The sequence below is a fragment of the Triturus cristatus genome, chromosome 7 (assembly GCF_964204655.1).
Source record: "Triturus cristatus chromosome 7, aTriCri1.1, whole genome shotgun sequence".
Lineage (NCBI taxonomy): Eukaryota > Metazoa > Chordata > Amphibia > Caudata > Salamandridae > Triturus > Triturus cristatus.
This window is the reverse complement of record NC_140590.1, coordinates 1248750633-1248775565: the sequence shown is the minus strand read 5'-3', so window position 1 is coordinate 1248775565 and position 24933 is coordinate 1248750633. Positions and strand designations below refer to the sequence as shown.

At 45.8% G+C, this 24933-nt stretch overlaps 1 pseudogene; it reads right to left on the bottom strand.

Moving 5' to 3' along the window:
* Window positions 1-20467, bottom strand: part of LOC146811723 (perforin-1-like) — a 71296-nt pseudogene extending 50829 nt beyond the window's left edge.
* Between the last annotated feature and the right edge of the window lie 4466 nt (window positions 20468-24933).

The following is a 24933-nucleotide window of genomic DNA, read 5'->3' as shown; positions in this document are numbered from 1 at the left end:
GTTTTTTATAAATTACATCCAAAGAGTGACATGTAACTCCTTTGTACATCTGCAGTGACATCTTATGCTCAAGTACTGTATAAATATACTTGTGGCAGAAAAGTACCAGCCTCCGATTGGAAAGGGTGGCCTGTACCCGTATTTAATAAGAGAAGATAGATCAGCACTCAGTGGTTGCAGGTGGACGGCACCGGCAGTCAAAGGTTCAAGGTTCAAATACACTTTATTCGGATAACATCGTATCCATAAAAGCACAAAACACTACAGTAAACAGATAAAAACGTGCAGGTCAAAAAGTCGTAATAAATCGTTTAAACCATAACACCGGCAGTCATTTGTGGGACAGAAAAGGGAGAAAAAAAGAGGAAATGGAAAAAAAGGAGAACAGTGACAAAGGGAGAAAGCCGGGAAGAAAAAGAACATGCAGGAGTGAAACAAAGAAGCGGGAAGTGGAGGGGTTGGAAGAAGGAGTCATTAGCTGCAATCAAGACTAGACAGCCTTGGTATTCTGCAAGCTGGGAATTCTTCAGCTGTGCCTTCGGAGGGCGTCAAAGAAGAAAACAGCATTGGCAAAGCCAATAGATCGCATCTATGCAAGCTCTATTGGTTTTAGCCATGTTGTACAGCAGCATGGCTACTGTGTAGCATGGCTGAAAGAAACAACTACAAAAAGCGCTATGACACAGTCAATGCTGGCTATGTCAGAGCACTCTGTTTGGACACACAGCATTCCAGAGTAGTTCACCAGGGTCAAGTAACTTAATTTGAATTAAGAGCAATTACTGTTCATATATGTACAATTTATCTTGTGTTGCTGGGGTAAGGTAGACAGAAAGAAGTGCATCTTTAAGCATATGGTGCAGTGCAGCCAAAACAGCATCTACAGTACACACTTAAGAATGGTAACAGCATCTACAGTACACACTTAAGAATGGTAACAGCATCTACAGTACACACTTAAGAATGGTTAAAGTAACAGTGGCTCCCATGGTCACTGTGCTACTGACGCCAAGCTACACCTGACTAAAGAGCCTCAAACAAGGCAAAACCTGTTTTGCTCTGGTTTACAGAGGACCTGGCCTGGCAGTTTGAGCTGGACTGATCCAACTGCAGCAGGGTCAAGACTGGTTTGCATTTGGCTGGGTCCAAACTGAGCCGCCATGTTGTGCAAAATAATGATGGACTGGGATGCGGGCCGAGTAATTACCAGTGGCTGAGATTAATAGAAGCTTTCCACCCATCGCTTTTTGTACGATTCAGTGCGTCCCCAAATTGGAACACATTACTTTAACAGTTCTTGTCCTAGAATTACCCTCTTCATGTTAGAGTGATTTCTGATTTGTCACTTTAGTGCCTAGACGTCCACACCAATTTTGTATCACCATAAATGTGGCAGCGGTGGCCCACAAACTTTGAATTATCTTGAGGTTGCAGCAACCAAGCAAGATCAATATTTGCGTCACCTTGTCAGAACTAAGAATATTGCAGGATGAGACAGGAGGTGGGCGCGATCTAGCAGTGATAAAGACGACCATCTCAGAATAGGGCTTCGTGGTGTCGACCAGCGTGGGATGCCTTTACTGCATGAATCAGGATACCAAACAATGCTTGTCCCAAGGACACAAATGGAGAAGGACAAAAGTTGAGGGACAATGTCAGCAAATGACTCAACCTGGCGGATAGAGTGAAGAGAGCGGATCCTGCTTGTGACCACACCCATTTCTGCTCTGCGCTCTGGCACCAGATCAACAAGCTTTAGAGGCTGCAGCGGCCACCTACCACTAGAGATTGGTGCATGGCTTAAGACTTAGGTCCACTGGTGGGAAAGGTTCAGACTCTGACCAACAGGATTGACTCGATGCGCAACACTCCTAAGGACACATCAAGGCAGAATCGGGATCATCATCACATCACTGTGGAAGAGCCCCAGAGTGGGGGTCTGGTGGAAACCTTAGAACTGCAGGAGTGTACAAACCTTGGCACATATCTTGCTACTTCTATCCTGAATACAGGCATACTGTGACCTTATATTCATGATGAGATGATTCTTTACTCTTGGCAGTGAATGTCGCATTACAGGGAGACTTGCCTGATTGGGCAGATCTTTTCTGACTACAACTGACCACCCCCAGCCACATCTCGGCCTTGAACCAGTCAGCATCTGTGTTAGACCTGGCACATTGGCGTGGGTCTCCCTTCCATTTTCCGTTGTGCCTCATATGTTTTTGCTGGTGTTAGTTGCTCAGGGCACTGTGCCACTGCTGTCCAGTGCCACAGTGCAAGTGCTCCCTATTGTAAATTCATGTATAATTTGTGACTCCATGATTGGTTGGTTTGGTTTACTTGTCAGACCCCAGTACAGTGCACCAGGAGTGCCCAGGGCTTGTAAATCCAAATACTGCTGGCGGGCCTGCAGCACTGGTGGTGCCACCCACAGAAGCAGCCTGTAAACATGTGTCTAAGGTCTGCCATTGCAGAACCTGTGTGCAGTCTGGTACTGTCATGCTGACTGGGCAAGTGCACCCACTTTCCAGTCCCTAAACCTTCCCTTTTCTTCATATCAGACACCCCTATGGTAGGCCCAAGGGCAGGGTGCATAGTAAGGATAAGGGAGGACATGCCCTGGTGTGTGTGGCATGTTCTAATAGTGAATTACAGCCATTTTCATTTTTCACTATTGCAAGGCTACCTGTTCTCCATAGGCCAGAATGGGCAGTTTGGTTATTACATTTTATAATCCTAACTGACTCAGAGAGCATGGTAGAAATTCGAATTTAGTATGCCTGAACTCAGGATGATAAAATACATTTTTTAGTGAAGTTGGTTTTAACATTCTGTGTTTGAAAATGACACTTTTAGAAGTAAGCGTTTTCTTGTCTAACCATTCAAACCTGCCTCTGCTAGGCTGTGTGTATTCCTTTGTCTGGAGTTTGAGTGACAGGGCTGGGGAATTCCAGGAGACAGGGTGAGGTGTCCCAGTGGTGAATAGAGAGATCTGCATCCAGATGGGTGGGAGGAGTTGCACCTGGGACCTGAAAAGGCTGTGCCAGCCTTCCACAATACTGGCTCCACTCCCTGGGGAGCGGCTGATGTCTCTGCCCTGCACAGTGAATGAAGAGAAGGAATCCTGTCAACAAAGTGCTCCAGAGCTGTATTTGCCATCCACAATGCTGGCTCCACTTCCTGTGGGGCGTCTAATGTTTCTGCCCTGCACTGTGAAAGGAAAGGAAAAGTCTGGTGAACAGAGTGCTCAGGAACTGGTTTGGACTGGGCAAAGGCCCCTCTGCCTTCAGAGGACAAAGGATTTCTGGGTATAAATATTGGGACCCTGATCCCAAGAATTTAGATCACTTTGGGAAAACAAGAAGAACCTCTGCTGAGGGAGGAACCAGAAGAAGCTGAGGAGGAAACCATCCCTGAAACTGGGGGATTGGCCTGCAGTGGTTGCCTTACTGCCAAAGAGAGGAGAAAGGAACTTTGTGTGTACTTTTGCTCAACTTGTGAAGGATCTCCAAGGGCTTGGAAAAGAGCTTGCATCCTGCTGAAGTCTCAGGAACAACAGACTTCACCCCCCAGCTCCCCAGAGTTCTTTGGAAGTGCCTGCTGCTGTTGTTGGGCCTTCTGAGGGAGTGCGTGTCGCAAGGAGCTGGAAGCGCGACTCAAGAAGGAGAAGCGTGCCGCCGTTGGAGCTGTTGTCGTCGCATCTCATAAAGAGTGTCGCCGCTGCAGCATCGCATCGAACGGAAGCATCTCGCATCATCCAGGAAGTGTCTCACAACGCCGAAGAAGCGTGTCGCCGTAGCTGACGCATGGCACTGCATCAAGAGAAGAGTCTCGCATCGAGGAAGAAGCGTGTCGCCATCGCAGCCATCGTAGTTGTCGCATTGCACCGCATCAAGAAAAGCGCCTCGCATCCACGGAGAAGCGTGCCGCCGTCGGAGCTGCTGTCGTCACATCGCGTAAAGGGGTGTCGCCGCTGCAACATCGCATCGAGCGGAAGCGTCTCACAAACATCGGAGAAGAGTGCCGCTGCCAAGGCCGCTGTCGTCTCATCGTGTAAAGTGTGTCGCCGCTGCAGCTGAAGCATCGAGTTGAGTCTTCTCGCAACATCGGAGAAGCGTGCCGCATCTGGAAGATCTTCACATCTTTATTTCTTTGCACCAAAAACTTCATTGCATCAACATCGTTGCAACACTTTCGTTGCCCTGCGTGTCGCATCTAAAAGGTACATTGACTTAAAGTGTCGCATTTAAGAACTTAAGAGAACTAAGCAAAATCCTACCATCGAAAGTAACAGTATTGTGTGTTTTTGTCGTTTAATGGTCTGCTGGTAAATCTATATAAAGAATACTTATTTTTGATATAAAACCTGTGTGGTGTCCATTTGTAGTGTTGTCACTTGATTACTGTATGTGTTCACAAATGCTTTACACACTGCCTCTGAGATAAGCCTGTCTGCTCGTGCCAAGGTACCAAGGGGGTGAGCAGGGGTTATTTTAGCAGTGTACCCCCTTACCCTGACTAGAGGAGAGGGTCCCTATTTGTCACAAGTGCATACCTGTGCCAACTAGAGACCCCCAAGTTTAACAATCTGATAATATGATACACAGAAACCACACTTTAATCCCACTCACTATGCATCTCATCTCATGCGTGCCGCCACGCTATGGGATGCAGGGTCCTGTAAAGCGTTGTGAATCTATTCAAGTGTTCCCATTTACGCTGTACATCACACTTTCTACGCAGTTTATTCTTGCTTTCCTAGTGGGATACAGATGAGAAACCCTGAAACATTTCTTTGTACCATCACAATCAGAGATTCTTGATCAGTATATGTACCAAGCCAGGTCTACAATGTCATGACTTCCCTTATGAAATTTTCTCGAAATCACCTCCTTATGGAAGCAGACTGAAGACATCAAAAATCATCATGGCTGCCCACTGGAGCTCTCCGGATAGTATTATTTCAGAAATGACGCCATATGGGCTAAAGTCAGTACCATCAATGCTAATGCAGTAGCACTGACTTCTGAAGTTAAACAAGCCAAAGCTGACAATGCTTCTTTCCACACAAGATTATCCTCTGCTAAGAAGCAGGTATGTGACCTAGACGAGGTATCAGTAGCTCTTCAGACTGGGGCCAAGAACTGTGGCATTTATGCAATAAAATCACACATCTGGAAGATCACTCAAAGAGGGATAATGTATGCTTCTTTGGTGTCCACGAGAAAATAGAAGGAAACAATGCAAAATGTTTCTGATTACATTTCTCCCTGAATTATTGATGATAGAACTCCTAATGATGACTTGAAAAAAGTACTGGAGGTGTTGGGGAAAAACAGAGACAAATCTAGGTACCCGCTAAAGCAGAGAGTCAACTCAGTCATCTGTATTGTGACCTCCTAACCTGGGGTGAACACTGATCCCCTCAACGGATCTTCTCGAGATAATAATGTACGTGAGAAGTCATACATATACTTTCCACCGTTCATACTCATTTCTCTACACTACACAGCAGCCCTTCTCTACCTCCTAGTAGCTCTCGTTGGACTTCATGAACCTTCCCAATCAATCAATCAATCAATCAATCAGGGTGATTATAAGCACACTACTCACCCGTGAGGGTCTCAAGGCGCTGGGGGGGGGGGGGGGTCGGCAGGTCCGTTTCAGTCGATGAGCCAGGTCTTCAGAGTCTTCCTGAAGGTGTTCAGGGAGGGGGCACATCTGATGTCGGTGGGGAGCTCGTTCCAGGTCTTGCCCTTGGCCATCATTCATTACTAGAAAACCTTTCTTTGACTATGGGCCTCCTGGATATCTTGCACAAATATTCTCCCTCCTTCATAGTCTGCTTCTTTCCTATCATACTAACATACATGACCATAATTGTTTATGCTCACCAGAAAACAATTTTAGATGCAATTTGACACCTCCTGATATCTCCCACCCTCACTCCTTCGACTCATCAGGATACTGACATTACCGTATGGACTTTTATTATTCTGTGATCCTCTACCTCTTGACCTAGTTGGCGTGACATATGGTAGCCATGTACTGGTAGTCTGACAAGTGAGCCTTACATTTGACCCACCGCAGAGATGTAGCAAGCTCCAAACACAGCTAGGGTTGGAGCTCGGAGAAGAGTTAGTGCCATACAACTCATATCCCAGAGTCGTCTATACCAAACGGTTACTGTTCCGCTGAGAACTGTATTGATGACCACATCTCAAACCTCAAATTTCCCTGTTCCATCGCCTGCAGTTAGGGGATCTACATTTCCACATGCTGCATGCACAAGGCACAGGTGCCCACACACTGTCCTGCTCTGTAGCTTTACTTAGGTCTCAGACGGTCCTAGACTGGCTTCATTCACACTCATACCCCTCAACGTTCTGACTTTGAAGGTCAAATGCATGACCCATTACATCAAAATGGACAGATACTCTCATAACTCTCCTCCACAGGAACCAACACTGCTTTGCTCCAAGAAAAACAATTGTTCCAAAAAGTATTCGAAATATTACAATGAGGCTGGATTGGCATGATAATATCCAGCAGCCTCACAATGACCCTCCCCAATCCTCAGATGTAGCACTTGTCAGTTCTAAAGAATGTGGGTGGCCATTCGTTTAGGGAAACACTGCCATACAAAGTCACTAAAAGCTTAACCGACCCAAAAGAGCGATACATATTTGCTAAAATCTCCCTCTTGCATAAGCCAATCTTGCATAAGCCATCTGTGCCCCAAACATATCTAGCACCCAATTCCTATTGCATCTCTCCAGAGTTATGACAGAATTTACATCCGCATGCACGCTCACAGGGGTCCTGGACACTAGCGCCTGTCGCTATTGATCGATACACAAAATGCTGACAATAGAGCATGGTTGAACGACGGGCTGCAAGATGATGCATGGTGGATCGTAGTGTGTGCCCATTGAAGGGGGAGGGAATTTACTTTCCTATTGTGTGCCCAAGGCGCAAGTTCAAGAATCGATTATTTGTTGACCTCTAAGAACATTCTGGTAACTGTATCTGATTGCAAGCTATTAGATGGTGCACTAACAGGCCCTCTAGGCGCTAGCTTGTGATCTTGTTCTGCCCACACATGGAAAATGTATGTATCCAAAAACAGGATGCCCGCACAGAAGAAATCATGACAGGACCACATCAGTCTGTGGGGCATATTCTCAAGAACGTGTGAGAACTACCACAAAAGTAGCCTAACGCAACTCTTCACAGCGCACTATCGCGGGAAAAGAACTCAATGTCAACGTGGTATTCTCAACACGGCGGTACCATGGAATAGACCCACGATAACGTGTCAAATGAACGCGTTAAAATCAACGCGATGCTGAAAAAACGCGAAAATAGTAGCGATGACGCCAATCGCGATACGAAAATCAACAAACACCAGCCACAGGCCTGCTATTCACACGGGTCAAGCGGGAAAATGCACTATAAAAGTAGAAAAAAACATACTAACAAAAGCCAAACAACAGTGAAGCACAATGGAGGTAGCCGGAGCAAGTGCAGAGGACAACCAGAACCCCACAAGCTTCCCGGAGGACCAACCTGGGAGTTCGGGGTCAGGGAAGGGCAAGGACAAGAAGAGTAGGAAGAAGCGGTTCAGTCCGCAGGAAAATAGGATCCTGATAACGGAGGCGGTCGAACACCATCAACTACTGTTCGTCACCTCCACTGTGTCACTGGCAACTAAAAATGGGATATGGAAGACCATCGTGGACAAGGTGAATGCAGCCAGAGTGCTGAGAGTACAATGGGTGGCGTCACGAGGCGCTGGAATGATGTGAAGCGCAAAACCAAGCAGAAACTCACAAACAACCGGAAGGCAGCAATGCAGACTGGAGGTGGGAGTCCAGTGCCGAAGGAGGCACTGGACGAGATTGAGGTAATGGTGTCCACAGTCATCAGTGGGGAGACGGTGGCAGGAGTTGGGGGACCGGACACTGCTCAACATGACCGGACACAACAGCAACAGGGTGAGTAACGACCAGGGACTGGGGGGACGTGGGGGAGATGGGCAGAATAGTACACATGCACAATTAAGCATAGCACATATGCGGACAAACCATGCCCCAGACCCCCAAATCCCACCAAGAGACCAGTGCACCCAAATATGCAACATCCCAGCACTGTATAAGTACAGAAGTCAGAGGCACACCACATGTAAGGGATAAGGGGCAGCCAAATCAGAGCTGCAGGGGTGACTCCCCCAAAATGCAGTACATGCACAGTACATGTAGAGCACATCAACATTGACAACGATGTGGCACAAACCGCAACCCATCCACAACAGAACAGAGGACACAACTGGTGCCGCTTGTGTGCAGAAACTGGCCAACCACAAATGGCATTGCAGGGAAATGTGAGATGACAATGTACAAGCACAAACACACATCCGTGATGTATTCGAAATGTCCACTGTCCCGCATCATATAGGCAGCTCCCCCAAACACTGTCATGCAGTCTGAATGTAAACATGTACAATGCGTCAACACACATGTGAACACAATGTTAAACTGCATCTCCCCGTCACATTGCAGGGGGAAATCCAACACCTCCTGCAGAGAAGGCCGAAACTATCTTCTCTGATGACGAAGAGGAATACCACACCTTTGACTCTGACACCCTCCAACAGCTTGTGGAGAGCCTCCGCAGCCCACTTCCAGGAGCAGGGCAGCCCAGCTGCTATGTGGAGAACCCACCCCCTGCACCGAACACACAACAGGCAGCACCCACCACCACGGCTGCCTCCCAGGACCCCCACGACGAACACATGGCCTTCCAACGCCGTGTGTTTGAGTACCAGGAGAAGCTGGCTGAACAGGTGCAGGTGGGGTTCGACGGCATGGCAGCCAAACTAGAAACCATACGTGGGTGTCTAAATCCCATCAGGGACCACTCACAGTCCCTAACAGACACCCACAGTCTGCTCCATGCTCTCCAATGAACCATAGCTGACATCGCCAGAGTCCTGACTCTGAGACAAGAACGACTGTCTAGTCAGAGTGGCTCAAGGAGAACATTGAGCGGACGCGGGCGGAAAGAGTGGCTGCCACGGCTGTACACCAGTGAGAGGTAGCTGGGTCCCTCAATGCCCTAAAGACCATCCTCATGGCATTGCTGCCACAAGGCCTGGCGCTGATGCATGCTGCTGCTACTACTCCATCCACATCTCCGGCCCCTGATGTGTCAGTGCCACACAGTGCGGCAGACATTCCACCTCTGGCCCCTGAGGTGTCATTGCCACACAGTACTGGAGACAGAACACCACTACACACATGTGAGGCACATGCAACAGCAGAGGACAAAGATGCTGATGAATCTGCCTCCGTGGTCAGAAGGACGCAGTAGCATCCATCTCCGCCATATGGCCTGTTTTTGCTTGGTTCTGCCCTCTGCATCATATCCTTACACTGTCCCCCGATGCACTCTGCGACACTCACCTTGGACCTTGACATGGACTGCCATATTCTGTTTGGTCACCAATGACACAGCTATCAGACTGCGGACTGAACTCCTCCTCTTCTGATGTACCTGCCATTCCCTGAAGGACTCTGGCTGGCCTGCCATGGGCAAACAATGTAAGATGGGGTTTGTATGGCCCTGTACTGCTCCAGCTTCAAAACTCCACTGAATGTGCAATAAACATTCATGTTCACACAGATGTGTCATGTCTATTATCTTTAAAGTGTGGAAGTATGGATGAATGTAGGGTCAGTGATTCCCCCTTACGTCCATGTGGCTCATGTTGTGGGACTTGGGTCACAGGGTGACACATTGCTGATTGCGGTCCGGGTTGCGCAAACACTACAACGGAGACATACGCATTAGTTACTTCCTTGTACAGCCCACGAAGGAACCACGCCCAGCGCCCCGGGGTCATTGTTCACACCCTTATGCTGGACTGGCATACGCCAGGCCAGGCCACTCTGCTTACGCTCACGGGGGGGGAACAATGCTACATGTCCCAGGACAGTCGTCACAGGACATGTGACCCTGCCAATAAAAAGGGCCTGGCGTACGTGCTGGACGCCATTTCCACTCTCTAACTGGGTGTGTCCGTGTGAGTATCATTTATGCATGAGGGCCTATGGCCTTGCCACCTCACATTGCCCAGTGCCGGGGATGAAATGATGGCATCCGCACCAAGGGACTCACTCATAAAGGGTCCATGGCTTGCGGTGCACAGACTTGGTGGCACCGGATGCATTGCGGCAGGCACAGGCACACCGCCACGGGACGGTGTCTTTCGGTGCACTGAGGTAGGGGCACCTAAAGTGCTGAGCGGGTGTGCAGTCTGTGATGATGCACCGTCCAGGCGGTCCAGCATGGTAGGATTGGTGTGAGCCCTGCTGGACCGCACTGTAGGCCTGAGCCAGCGGGCAGTGCGGGCCTCTCCAGAGGAACAAATTAGAGACCTAATTCTATCAATCAAATCTGGCTCACCATATGATCCCTACCCCCCCCCCAATATAATCCATATGCTGCCTGCCCAATTGGCAAACAAATTGGGATACATCCTTAACAAGGTGTTCACTAGTGAGATTTTTCCCACTCAGTGGAAACTTGCCTCGATTCTCCCACTATAAAAAAAGACATCCTGGATTCTGCAGAGCCGAGAAATTATCGTCCCATTTTGAGACTCCCTTTTGCTGCTAAATTGGCAGAGAAAATTATGAATAAACAAATTTCAAAATATATAGAAGAGAATTCATTGTTAGACGACACACAACACGGATTTAGGAAACACCATAGCACTGAATCAGCACTAATTGTGGCAATGGAAGACATACGGGAAATTCTGGATGGAGGGGGGATAGCAGCATTGGTGCTGCTTGATCTCTCCATGGCCTTTGATATGGTCGGCCACGAGATCTTGGTCGACCGGCTCCAAGACCTGGAGTTAAAAGGAAAGACTTTGGATCTCCTAAAATCTTTTTTAACAAATCGACAACAAAACGTGGCAATGGGAAACTTTGTTTCCAGGCAGTTCTCCCTGCCATGTGGCGTACCACAGGGATCAGCATTGAGCCCCACATTTTTTAATCTATATGTTACACCACTGGCGTCGATTATCAAAAATGCGGGCTTCACCCTGGCCTCATATGCAGACGACACCCAATTTGTGGTTTCTTTAACTAACGGGAGAAATAGCTCTGACGAGGCAAAAACCGAGGTTATCATCTTTGGTAACAAACCCTCTCTCTGGACACCAGACTGGTGACCGCCTGAGCTAGACACACTGCCTGTAACCTCTGCCAAGGTAAGGAACTTGGGAATTGTGTTGGACAGTGAGTTAAAATTTAAAGAGCAAGTTAACAAATAACATCTGCTTCTTTTTGCTCCATAAGGATGTTAAGAAAAATCAAAAAGTATCTACCCCCCGATCTTCTAAAAACAGTGACCATGGCTATGGTCCTCACTCGGAAAGACTATTGTAATAGTCTCTACCTAACTTTGACATCAGGCCTTCTGAACAGACTCCATAATTTGCAGAATGCAGCGGTGCGCTTCATTTTCAAAATACCCAAATATGAATCAGCAAGAGAAGCCATCAGAAGACTACACTGACTGTCAGTTAGACAACGGTGTAAGTTTGAAGCCTTCTGATTGGCTGTTAAGTCTTTGCAGTGACTGGGGCCTGACCAGTTCATGAAAAGATTTAAATGATATATACCGGCAGGAACATTACGCTCAGGCTCAGCCAGGAAAATGGTGGTCCCCCCCATACAATGCTTTGGAATTATTTGCCACTTTCCTTAAAAACAGCCACTTCTCTTCTCAGTTTCAGGAAGACACTAAAAACGTGGGTTTTTACACAGGATAGATACAGCCTTTTTTCTCCCTTTTACCATAGTGTTTAGCTCAGCTGTCCCTGATTAGAATGTCATAGCGCCAAGACGCCTTTGGGCATAAGCTGCGCTTCATAAAGTACATTTACATTACATTACATTACATGTGGCATTGCCTCTCGAGTCACAGTGTGTTAGTGGCACCTAAAGGGCTGAGCCGGTGTGTAGCCTGCGATGAGCCCGTGTGCACTGATGTGATCTCTGCCATTGCAAAATCAAGACCCAGAATAAAATGTGTGACTTTGTGGCCTGTGGAGCGGGGCTGCATGATGTTGAGAGTGCATTGGTCGCGGGCCCTGGGCTTGGAACTAGCACCGGCACATGGTGGGCCCTCTTGGAGACATGCCAGTGGCGGAAGGTGAGCAGTGAGGCCTGGTTGCGCAGGGGTGGGTAAGCGATGATGGCGTGTGCAACTGTATGGCCTCTGCCATTCATGTCTCTGGCAACTGTTTCAGATAAGTGACCTGGGGGACTGCAGTGTATACCAGCACGTGGTTGGAGACACACCGGTGGTAGCAGGTGAGCAGTGAGGCCTGGGTCTGCAGTGTTGGCGTTCCCTCTCCCCCTCTCTCTCTCTTTCTCTCTCACTCTCTCTCTCTCACTCTCTTTCTCTCTCTCTCTCTCTCTCTCTCTCACACACTCTCCCTCTCTCTCTCTCTCCCTCTCTCTCTCTCTCCCTCTCTCTCTCTCTCTCGTTCTCTCTCCCTCTCTTTCTCTCTTTATCTCCATCTCTCTTTCGCTCTATCTCTCTCTGTACTTTGATGAGCGCATGACACACCTTATCTAGGTTTTTGTCTTGCAGGCTATGACTTACAGAATGTCCTGAAAAGACCTGACATGACTCTTCCAAATTGTTGTTTTGGGTTTATCCTATAATAAACGGATTATTTTGATATTCTGAGATGAATGTATGATTCTCCTTTTTCTGACCACACATGTATGTTAGGTGTTGTGATTGTGCAACTACAGGCGAATTGTGGGGTTTATGATTTTGTGGAGTTGATGTGCAATATCTTTGTCCGAAAAGCGGGGGCCCGGAGTAGGGCCCTGGGGGGGGGGGTCCTGGGGGTGGTGACTTTACACCAGGTCAGAGCAGGTGTTAGTTTCCTGCTGTTAACGAGCCTTATCGCCTGTTTTGTGATCTTATCACCGATCTGGCTGGTCGTTGAGAATGTTGTGGAGTGGTGTTGTCACTGCTTTTTGCTCAGGAATGCCCACTCTGCATCTCATTACCAATAGTTGCCGGGGTCATCTGTGGCGATGTTTTTGCAGCTGCTATCGCAGGTAAACTGGTGATATGGGCTGTTAGCACCAGCTTGTGAATAGGGCGATGAATTTATCGCGACTTTGACTGCACTAAGGTGCCGATAACTCGGTGATAGATCCTTGAGAATATGCCCCAATGACTTTTCTGGGATTCCCGATATTACACACCTTCAAAAGACATGCCTAGCCAAAGTGCTAGCAGCAGCAAGGCTACTTATAAGCAGGCACTGACACTCTGCCACACTCCCATCTCTGAGACAATGGTTGAGGGAAATGTTAAGAGTGGCGGTATGTGAGAAGGTTATATACAGACTGCAAGATCAAAAAACAATTTTCAGACAGACAAGAACGCAATTTTTGGGAGGAGAAGGTATCTGACTGGTAACGGGTTACACTGCATTAACTGGCTAATCTAAGCAAAGACAGCCATACGGAAGGGCTACCCACACCCTACATCCATGATGCCAACTCTTCGCTCATCCATTATGATGTCACTGCCTGGCTATCAACATCGTCCACACTTCCCTCTTCATCCTTCTCCCCACCCTCCCAGATGATGTCTGATCCAACCGGCAATTTGCCTTTCACCTCTCTGCCACTCGCTGAACAAGACAACATGAACAACTGACACTACCCCAGGATCTGAAGTATGCACAGGACAACAAACGTCGAGATACACTTGCAAAGACTAACATCATATCAGGAACGGCCAAGCAGAAGAAGTTGACATTGGCAGACTTGCAGTAGTACATCACACATGTAACACTCTCCGTGCCTACCCCACCCTCTCTGACACGTCACAGATATTGTCGTCTATTGCCTGACTGGGTGTAAGTGATTCGGGTTTTGTGCAATTCAGCACACTTTTTATTAGGTCGATTGGAGTCCTTGCCTTCATGACTGAGTTAGGGCATGCAAAAGCGTGGTTATTTGCAGATCTTAAATGTCTATTTCATTTAGTGGTTAACGCCTCTCTGCTCAAAGGGTCTATCCTGGACTGCCTAAAGTCCGGGCAGGTCACCCCCATACTAAAAAAAACAACGGCTGACCAGATCAATCTTCACAATTTTCGTCCAATCTCCACCATTCCCACACTGGCAAAGCTCCTGGAGAAATGCATTCACACCCAACTTTGTAGTCATATTGAACAATTCCAACTTCTTGACAAATTTCAATCCAGCTTCAGACAAGGTCATAGCATGGGATCTGCTCTTATTCACATTGTGGATGATGCACTACGTATGCTGGACCAAAATGAATCATGCCTTTTGATCCTACTTGACCTTTCATCAGCGTTTGACACAGCCAAACATGATACCCATATCGGTCTACTGGAGCACAAAATGGGGTTATCTGGGACGTTGCTAAACTGGTTTTCTTCTTTTCTACACAATAGATTCCAAAGGCTGAAGGTTAATCAGTCCCTCTCCGAACCCTCTCTGCTCACTCTGGGAGTACCGCAGGGGGTCATACTCTCACCCACTCTCTTTAACCTGTTCATGGAACCTCTAAAAGAAATCCCGAAAGTGTCCAACATCCATTATCACATGTATGATGACGACACACAACTGTACCTGAAAATCTCCTCCCCAGAGGACATCAGATCTCTCAACTCAGTGCTTCAAGAAACACAAAGTTGGCTAACACTCAATCATCTGACACTGAATACTCTTAAAACTGAATTCCTCCTCATCACCCCTGCTAAACAGTCCCCAGTCATTGCAAAATGGATACACCAACTGACAGCCCTCAACTGCTCGCCAAATATCATTGACTCTACGAGCTCTCTCGGATTAATACTTGACAGACACCTGAACATGCAGTATCACATCAGCTCTCTCTCCAAAGGAGCAAACTTCCATCTAAGCATCGTAAGGAAATTAAAACCGTTCCTCCCCCACAACGACCTCAAAACTGCGGTGCAAGCATTAGTGATCTGTAAGCTGGATTATGGCAGTGCAACCCTATGTGGTCTTCCGGGAGCAAGGACTGCCCCACTCAAGGCCTCTCTCAATTCTGCTGCAAGGCTCATCACAGGCTCCAAACATTATAATCACATCTCGCCTGAGTTTAAAGCTCTTAATTGGCTCCCGTATGAAGCAAGGATACATCTAAAAATTGCCTGCATAACTCACAAAGCTCTCCACTTCAACACCCCTCTATATCTTGTACAAAAACATGAGGTCTCAGGAGGTTCCAGATCCTCTAGAGACTCCAGCACCTTACTACTTAAACCACAGAAATTCCATAAAAACATACAATCGAGCATTCTCAGGTATTGCACCTAGAATTTGGAACTCCTTATCACCAGAATTAAGATTTAATAATTCCACCGCTTCATTCAAAAGGGAAGTCAAACTGATTCTGATGAAAACATTTCGGGTCTAGTCCCACAGCCCACTTGAGAAGGCGATGCTTTTCCCTTATCTCATGTGTACTACAAGGATTGCTATTGTCATTTAGTTCTGCCCTACCCTGTTCAGCCATGACATTAACTCTTGCTTCCCGATTAAGAAAGTCAAAGGGGTACACTGAAAGAACTTGGCCTCGCAGTCTTACTCTCCCCCCTGTTGAAATATGCTTCTGTTGTGACCGATGATGTCCCTTTCCGGGCCTCCCTGTTCTAATGTTGTTTTTATTGCTTGTACCCTGTAATGTCGTTTCTATTGCTTGTACCCTTGTAACTATATATCTACCTTTCTGTGAAGTGCTCTGATACCCCCTGTGGTCTTGTCCGTGCTATATAAAACTCTCACCCAAAAAAAATGCCTCTAAACATCAGTCTGACGAACTTTATCCACTGTGCATCCCGCAAGTCCAGGCCGCCTAAGGGGCACTCAGGAAACTCAGCCCCCGAAGTGTCTCCATGACGAAGCAGCAAGAGGAGGACGCAGCAAAGGCGAATAATTTCAGCAGCCCGCGCCGCAAACCTGTTTTCTTGACCCGGAGCAACTCCGAGCCTCATCACAGTTCAAAATCTCGACAGCACTCTTACAAACCCTACAACTAACCTTAGGGCGGACCTTACATCATCTCAGTGCTACTTTACACGTAACGACGAGCACCAGTCTCATCCGGCAAAACTGGCCAAACTTTAAGAACTGTGGAATTATGTTCACGGAATATGAAGTAACAAACTGTGCGGGTCGAGTGGAAATAACCAACGTCAACAGACCGCTACAGACTTTCTGTATCACCGAATCCCACATAAAACAGTACAATACAGCGTGGGACAGGCAAACCCGCAGCCTAACATGCTACCATTGACTGTATTCATTCATGAATTTAACGACAATAATTATTACTGCACCAGCTATCGTGACATACCAGCTTCTTGATCTTGTACCGGACTGCAAACACCTGTGCACTTTTGCGCCACTTTGCACATGCTGTAGCACAATGACAGTTACCTCTTTTTAGAAGGACATTTTTATCTCTTGTAAATGCCAACACTCAATTGTTACATCTTTCTAGATTGCGACCAAGCAACGGAGCATGAAATATTAAATTAATGTTTTTATATTGTAATGTTTTTATATTAATCAAACAATAAAATACACAACCATTCATGTTATTTCATTTAGTGATGACTTTGTTTCTACCACCTCAATACATGTTTACTCGATGCGATGCTCGCTACCATTCTGTGAACTACATGCATTTTGTATGTTTTGGTCAGTTATTCCGCAGTGCTGTCTAATTTCTGCATGACTACTACATCATGGACCCAAACTTTCCCGCAAAAACCAGAAGCTAACTTTGTATGATCTTACCACAGGTTCTTAAATATGCTGTTCACATATCCTTGCTGTTTTATTCTCTATTTATAGCAATGAAAACTGAAAAAGTGGGCTTCCAAGTGCAGTATAGTGACTAAAACCTGTGGCCGTGGTGTGCCTGAAAAGGATGGTTGTTCGGTTGACTGCTGGACTTTAAAAAGTGTCCTCCAAGCTGCATGAAAAACATTTTAAAATAGTTGGCTCCAAAGCTGATTATCTGGACCTACTGGTTAGTGTTCAATTACCGTATGCTGTGAGCCCCCCCCCCCCCCCCCCCAAAAAAAAGATGAGGGAGCTGTGCTTTTTTCAGTATTGCCAAATGCAGAAAACACGCTCCAGCGGGTTCTCAGGTGACATCATCCAACCTGGAATTAAAATGGTCAGGGCCTCATTTATGTAAAGTGACGCATCGCTGAGTGAAAACAGCAATGCGTCACTTTCCATTGCGCCCTCCTTGCGACTTATTGGATGCGTCATATTTACGGTATGACGCATCATGTCCCAAGGAGTTACAGATACGTCAGTATTTCTGATGTAACTGTAGGAGCAAAAATGACTCATTGCTAGAGTGTGTCACAAAAGTGATGCAACTTCAGCAATGGGTCATTTCACATAGCCAAGTCCCATTTCAAATGTGCCTGCGTCAGTCTTATGCCTGCTGTGAGCCAGGCGTAAGATATTGAGGCATTTGCGTCCTAGAAGTGGCACAGTGACATCTCATAGATTTCACTGCATCACTTCTACTAGGCTTACTTGCGTCCGAATGCCCACCCTGCATACATTATACCTGGGGCAGGTATAATGTGGCGTAGGGATTTACAAAGTGACGCATCTATCTAGATGCGTCACTTTGTAAATGTGACATGGTGAACAAAAAGTGACACACCGGCGGCGCAAAAGTGACGCAAGGGCTCATAAATAAGCCACTTGGTTTTTCAAGTAGAACTGCTTATGATTCTCATGCTGTGATTGGAATCTACATCTTGAAGCACAAAGGACGTGGTAAAAGAACAAATCAATTTGATTTCCACAGAATCAATGGAATTAGCTGTGTGGCCCTATGCGCCATGGTGGGTTAGAATGGGGAAAAAGAGATGTGTGAATTCAGAGAATATCTTCTTTTTATTGCACACTTGTGTGTATTCATTTTTTTTCTAGCAACTATGTTTAGTTTTCCGAATGACAAAGTAACAGAATTTGACAATACGTTATATACAAGAAAGAGTGTTTTGGAAATTCCGCCGACTTCAATCACCTCCTTAAAATGTGCACCCTCCAACACGGAAGTAGACGGCCTGCAGGGTAACAGGTAGGCTTTTCTCACACGCTGATTGTTTTAGGAGGCAAAAGACACACCGATGGGACGTGTATGCCCAGACGTGGGTCCTGTGCGCTCCATGTCACTGGAGTCAAGCTTTCCTGGCTGATGAGGGGTATAACCTCGAAACCGATCCTAGGATGCTTGTTTCCATTCCAGGGAGGACCTGGCCAGGCAGTTCGGGCTGGACTGTACCCATTGGGCACAGGGTCCAGACTGATTTGCATATGGCTGGGTTCAAACTGGAATGGCATGGGGTGCAAAAAAATTATGGATATTGGCCCAGATCTCTGTACTGGGGTGAATGTATGATATTGTTCTGCATTCTGTCCATCAATTGTTCTTTCTGTTTTAGGAGAGCACTAGGCTTAAAGGATTCATCTGACGAATGATGACACAGTACGGCTCAATACCCAGCAGTCATAATCAATCATGATTAAAATGTCCATAGGCACTGGAATTAGAAGTGCAGTGTGTGCTGCAGCACCCCCAAAGTAACTATGCTGGAGTTCAGAAGGTAAGATCCCTTTTCCTTTTATTTCCATCTTGTCAGATTTGCTGTGCTTTTAAGACAGGTCAAATGTCAGGCTATGTCTTCTAACAAATTACTGTTTGTTCTTTTAACATGGAGACTGGTATTTCCTTTTCTTTCTTACTGCAAAGTTAGATGATTTTCTAAAGAGAGCTATCTGACAAGCTTGCTGGGGTACAGGAAGCGTTAAAAGGAAGACTGTAGGATATCACTTTTTTCTCTAACACAAGAAAGTTTAACTAGCTGTAAAATAACTACAAGTAATTCAAAATATATCAGAAACACAAATGAGGCACAATTTTTTGTAATTTTGAAGTGCAATTGAAACAAAGATTTTTTAGTAGGATAACAACAAATCAAGGCAATTTACTTGGTGAAGCACAAATGGCAAATACTGTCAGAAAACGAATTGCGTATAGTATTGTTAGTGTGCTATATAACGTTATAGCTAAAACTACAAGTCACTGCACATTCTGGGCCCATTTCAATGGAAATTGCGTTGTCAGTAATTGACAGTGAGCTACTACACCCTTTGCAACAGAGTGCTCCAAAATGCATCCCCAGCTTCATACGACACCCTTACCACTCTCCTTCTGAATGCGCGTGATTCATTTGCTATCCTTGTCCTTTGCGTGCCGCTTGGATTTTTCACAATCCCTATGGCTTAAGGGATGTAACATTGATGCCAGCACCCACATTTTGAAAATTGCTCCAGCCCCACAGAAAATGTGCATTGTTGGTGATTGTTAGAGATGCATTAGTGGGGAAAATCAACAGTTTTTTAAATCTACACTGGATGGCCACTTAACACTGCTGATATCTGTCAGCACCAAAAGACCTGCTCAGGGTGAGTAGGCACCCTACAAACAGGCCTGTTATGTTATTATGCTAGGCTCAGTCCTTAGTGTCTCTTTACCAGTGCTGCTGCTCTAGAACAAGTGGTTCAACAGGAGGAATACCTCTATAAAGGTCTAAGACAGTCAGAGAGCACTAGAGGTGAAAGCAAGAGACTGAGCAAGGACTGCGGTGTCGAGCACACTGGGGAAATCAGGACACCAGGGAGGCATGATCAATACATTTCTGCAATCAAATTCCACATTCTGGTGGCACTGAAAAATTGAATAACTGGTTACCTGTAATAGGTGCAGGAGATCTCATGGCTTGTATAGCTGTAGCGGTCAGTCCCGGATTTGCCCCCAGCAAACTGATCGAGGCTGTAGTGTGATCCAGCCATAACGGCCTTCATGCTGGCTTGTGGGTTGACGTAAATTTCCGGCTCCACTTTCCAGTCATTCTTTACGCTGGACGCTGCCGACTCCATCACCTGGAAGCAGGAGTGAATGACAGAGCTGGATACGTGGCGGCTGCACTTATTGTGAACCCGCCAGTCTACCACAGAGAGGTGCAGCTTCTGCAGCTGTCCCTCCAGCATGGAGTTGGCACAGATGGTGCAGGTGCCATCTGCCCTCTTATATCTATCTGTGTTTACCAGGTAGGACTCTTTCCTCCACAATGTAACTATGTCAATGCCCTCACCCACCAGGTTGTGGCCCGGGATGAAGCCTAGTTTCTTGCATTCATTGGCAGTGCCTGTCCTGCAACTGGCAAATACCCTGGTGGAATAGAAAACGAGCAGGGCGCAATGAAGTGTAAGAGTCGTGAGTGTCTTGAAACGCACGCATTTGTCTCTATCCATCCTTAAGCAAGACACAACGCCACAAAATGACCTAAAACAAAAGAAAGTAAGTACATGGGTTAAGCACATCCCAAAGCTTCATTAGTAACATGTCTGTCCCTTAAGACTCTAGTCTCAGCTACAAAGCCCAGACTTCTTGTTCCAGGGAGTAGGGATGACCATCTCAGCCCAACTTGGCATCCAGCATGGACTTGGCCAGGACAATCAGCAGACATGCACCCACACTATCTCGTCTCACGAAAAGGCCAGCATCACTCACTCTCAAACAGGGAGCTGAGCATCACACCTTGTACATGGACCTAAGAAATCTCACCTCGCATGAAATGCCAAGGCCTCACCTCAAACAAGGAGCTCATGCATTTCATCTTCTCACAAGTAGTTGGATTGTTTTACCCTTTCGTTGGTAGTGGGATCATCTCATCTACAAGAATTGAAACCTTACACTTACTACCAAAACCTATCACTGCACTTTATTTCAATCTCAGTCGCCCTCCTTTCTCTCTATTCACATCCCATTAATCCAGTCCAACTCATCAGTAAGTGACTTTGCCCACATTTCTCCTCCAAAACCTGACTTGGTATGGTTACTTTAAGATCTTTCCTTCGAGCTTCTCATCCAGTCTCCTGCTCTACCAGTTGGTCCCACTCTGCTCTTTTTGCCTCCTTCCATCGTCTTTGCCAGCCGAGGTTCTTCCCACACTCCTGTCCACTAACCTTTCCTTCTGTCTCCACTATGGCTCTTTTGGCACACAAGTTATTTATGCTGTTGCATAGTCCTATTGTGTAATTTTCCAATGACCCTCTTTTACCTCCAACTAACATCATTTTGATCTTCTACATTTCTTATCTAGGATCCTATAGCCATTATAGGGAAATTGAGACCACAGCAAGAGTGGTAAAGGAGGCACAGATATCTGTGTCCATGTTAGCAGCATCACCGATTTAGAGCTAAGAGCAAAGTGCACTTGCTCTTAGTTTGCACCAGGACTCAGTGGTACTGCAACTTTGAGCCCACATTATGAAAAAGTGGGAACAAATGTGCAGGACAGGATGGGGACTACTGTTTGCTTGCATTTCACGCAATTTTTAGAGGGGTTGTTTTTCAAAACTCATAAACACGTAATGCAAACGTTGTTTGCACTAGAAGTGTTTGCGCCAGTATTTTGCACCATTCTCTAAATGACCCCATTCCCCTCCTGCCACACAGACTCATCCTTTATCCCATCTTCCATAACATATTCAACACTCTCCAATCTGAATTCTGCGTTCCGACCACCTGCCTCCCTCAGGACCACTCTCACACAAGTGTTCCACTGGGTGTATGTCACTACACTGCAATCCCACTATAAAGTTGCATTATTAGTAAGGACATCATCAAGGTAAGTACATAGAATGTACTATGTTTATATGATTGTCAATGTAATACTTTTGTAAGCTGATATTTCCACTGCTATATTGTGATAGACCACCGTCCAACTTCCTCACTACAGGTCAACATAAACACATTGTGTAGATTTGTATTCACATTGACAGCTAGGCAACATTCAGACTGTTCACCCATCTAATTACACTGATGGCTCTCATCTGCCGATCTTTTACTGAACCTGAGACGGAATGGTTTTCCTCCTGCTGCTACAATCATGATTTTTTTGTTATAGCAATTCTTGCAGTACCTGTCCACTCTACGACTAGTAGCAAATTCACTCATAGTGTTATAGTCATAGTCAAGGGGTGTCATAGTCAAGATGCCCACCACGTAGGAGCTCCCACCAGAGAGCTCCCGGTCTAGGGATCGCCTTGTGGCGTAGAACCCCAAAGTATCCCCCCCCCCCCAGCATGTCCCCACTACCTGACCAGCGAGCCACGGCGCAGTGCCGACTATGGACTGCTGGTCGCAGCGGCGGGCCTGTGCAAACTAGCTGCCATGGCTATTAGCATCAGCTGAAGCCATTTTGTTTGTTTAAACAATAGAGAGAGACCCTTGTTGTGACCAAGGGAGTAGGGTACTCTTAACAAGTTCAATGAATTGTCCCCCAGTAAAAGTATGGAGTATTATCTTCACCAATAGAAGATTAGAGTCTATCTCTTATCTTTCAGCACCCACACTAGTATGGTTCTACTACACAGCACAATAATATTAACATAAACTGAAATTCACAATTATTCACCTTTATATATGCAACATATATTTTATTAAAATAAATTCATTGAATTAAAAATGATTCCTCATTCAAAGTAATTTAAAAAGCATATGCATAAAAACAGTTTTCCTTACAATTCTTGTACCTATCTTTCATAAATACAATTCCTACACCTATCTTTCATAGAGACAATTTATACCAAAAATCCCATAGCATACAATAAAACAATCAATTACACAATTCTACATATAGAAAAAAGGGAAGAGAGAAAGAAAATCCTAAAGACAATGCACTTTGTTGTTTCAATGACACATCCTGGGCAGTTAATGTAAGAACTCAGCCTGGTTGCATTTAAATTTACGCTAATACAGCACTGAATTCCCTCAAGGATTATGTCCACCACATTTGCGTCGACGCGTTTCGATGGTTTCTATAATTTCTCCATCTTTATCAAGACAGTATTATTTTTTCTCCCTCTTGATTCATTCACAATTCTTGTGTCCTCGTTTTGTTATTTATCGTTTTCTGTATCCTTTTTAATCTCATAGGATTTGAAGTCCCATATTAGAATCCTTAGATTTGATTTTTAGAGGATATTATGGCCGCTAAAGCTGCTGGTAAATACTTGGCTTGGAAACAAACCCACCATGAATTTAGCGAGCAAGTTGGTCACATTCTCGCAGTGAGGACCAGACAGATAGCTACTAGGGGAGATATCATGGAAATTAAAATATCAGAGGGGACGGTTGCTACCACCCCCACGGATATCTGCAAAGTATTTTATGGCTTTTATCAAAATTTATATAGTGAGGACACTGCTAGGGATCCCAAAGATATAAGGGATTACCTAGAGCTAGCCCCTTTTGAGGCGTTTTCTACAGGAGATTCTATAGCCATGGATGTTAGCTTTACGGACGAGGAAATCCAGGGAGCTATTAAAGATTTACCACCGGGCAAGGCGGTAGGCCCTGATCTTATTCCTATAGAATTCTATAAAACATTCTTTGTAGTACTGAGGGAAGTTCTATGTTGTATAATGTGCCAGGTACAGAATGGACAAACCCCTCCGCAATCATGGGGAGAAGCTAGTATGATTATCTTCTTAAAGAAAGGTAAACCCCCTAATGAGCCAGGATCTTATAGGCCTATTAGCCTAATGAACAGTGATTCAAAGATTTATTCAAAAATCTTAGCAAACGTCTTAGTACAATTATAGGGAAGGTGATCTCGCCCCGCCAGCATGGCTTTATCCCTGGTAGGGGGACTGCGGAGCATATCAGGAGAGTCTGCGCCCTGTTTGACGGTACATCAGCCACACGAGACCCTATGGCGCTTATACTGCTTGATGCGGAGAAGGCGTTTGATAGGGTCTCGTGGGGCTTTCTCTGGTCGGTACTGGAGAATGTAAATATTGGTAAGGGACGTATAAGAGCCATACAGGCTGTGTACAGGAATCCTAAGATTTGACTCCGTCTAATGGGAGGACAGAGCGATTCAATAGATATTAAGCGAGGAACCAGGCAGGGGTGCCCGTGTTCACCCCTACTTTTTGCCTTTTACATTGATCCCTTTATAAGGAGAATAGAGCTAAATAAAGGCATTTCCTCAATACGGCTTAATGGATTTGAGACTAAGATTTTGAGGTATGCAGACGACCTGGCAATCACGACCGCTAACCCCACAGTAGCGCTAGGTGAAATAGAACATGAGGCAGAGTGCTTCGGGGCAGCTTCTGGTTACAGACTTAACCGGGGAAAGACGCAAATTGTTGTTAATGCAAGGACCAATTTGGAAGACCCACGAGTGACTGAGTCGGCCAGCTATTTAGGGGTTGTTATTACGTCAGACTTAACGAAAGTCATTGAAATTAATCTGGCACCTGTGATCCAGAAATCAAGGAGGGATCTTGATAGGTTGAATAATGTACACTTCTCAATTGTGGGAAGATGTAATATTATTAAAGTGATATTTCTCCCAAAAGTTTTATATTTGTTTAGAACGATACCCCTGAAGTTTGATAACTGCTTGTTTAAAGAAATGGAAAGAATGATAAATAGGTTTATTTGGGCACAAGGGAAGATGAGAAGGGCACTTACATTTATGACCCTCCCCAGGGAGAAAGGAGGCTGGGCAGTGCCTGATTTAAAAGCATATTACTGGGTCGCAGTATTACAATATATGCGTGGGCTGCTGGGAGGCACTGTTATTGATAGGTGGAGGGAAGATGAGGCAGTACCTGATGTATACGATCTACTCATAGACGGTGAAGTGCGTAATTGGCTTCTGAAATTTAGTGAGGCCAACTATTACAAAAAAGTTAAATTT